The following is a 723-nucleotide window of genomic DNA, read 5'->3' on the forward strand; positions in this document are numbered from 1 at the left end:
CAAAGCTTACACAAGCAGAGCATATTCCCGAAAGCATTTCCGGTGTCACTTGAGTTTCTGAAGTGTGTTATGTATGTGAAAAGAAGGGGGCTTCCTGAAGGAAGTCAGACTGGAACTGGCACCACAATCTTTTCTGTGTCAGGTCAAGACTTTTCCTTAAGTGCTGGCTTTATGGCCTCTGTCTACTTTTTAGTTTTCTTAATTTGGGCCTCTCCATTTCTGCTTGAAGGATATGGTTGTTTTTATTCTAACACCACTTTGGAATCAGGACAAAGGGTGATTTAGCTTTTCTTTTTTTAAAAAAATGAACAAGTTCTTTCTCTTCCCTGACATGCAGCAGTGCTGATGTCCAACAAGGATGAAAAAACAAAAACAAAAAAAGCAACCAAAAGTGCGGATCATCGTTTACTTTAGAACAAAATGCTAAGTTGTGAATCAGGTGCGTGACAAAAACAGGAACCCAACATTTGCTAATGTTAAGCGAAGCCGTGTGACTTTTGGGGGTGTCCGGGTGCAGCAGCACCAGCGCTTAACGCGGACTTCCTCCTCTGCAGCCAACCAACTCTCGCGGAAATCGCATGTGCGTAAACAGGCATGTGCTTTTTTTGGCTCAGCTTTTGCTGTAATGAGATCGGAGCATTTCTCCTGGCAGCTGACGGCACTTACAGGGTTAAAGACCTTCCCCCTCCTCCTCCGGGGACCACGTGACTCCGAGAGATGCAC

The sequence above is a fragment of the Podarcis raffonei genome, chromosome 1, assembly GCF_027172205.1.
Source record: "Podarcis raffonei isolate rPodRaf1 chromosome 1, rPodRaf1.pri, whole genome shotgun sequence".
Classification (NCBI taxonomy): Eukaryota; Metazoa; Chordata; class Lepidosauria; order Squamata; family Lacertidae; genus Podarcis; species Podarcis raffonei.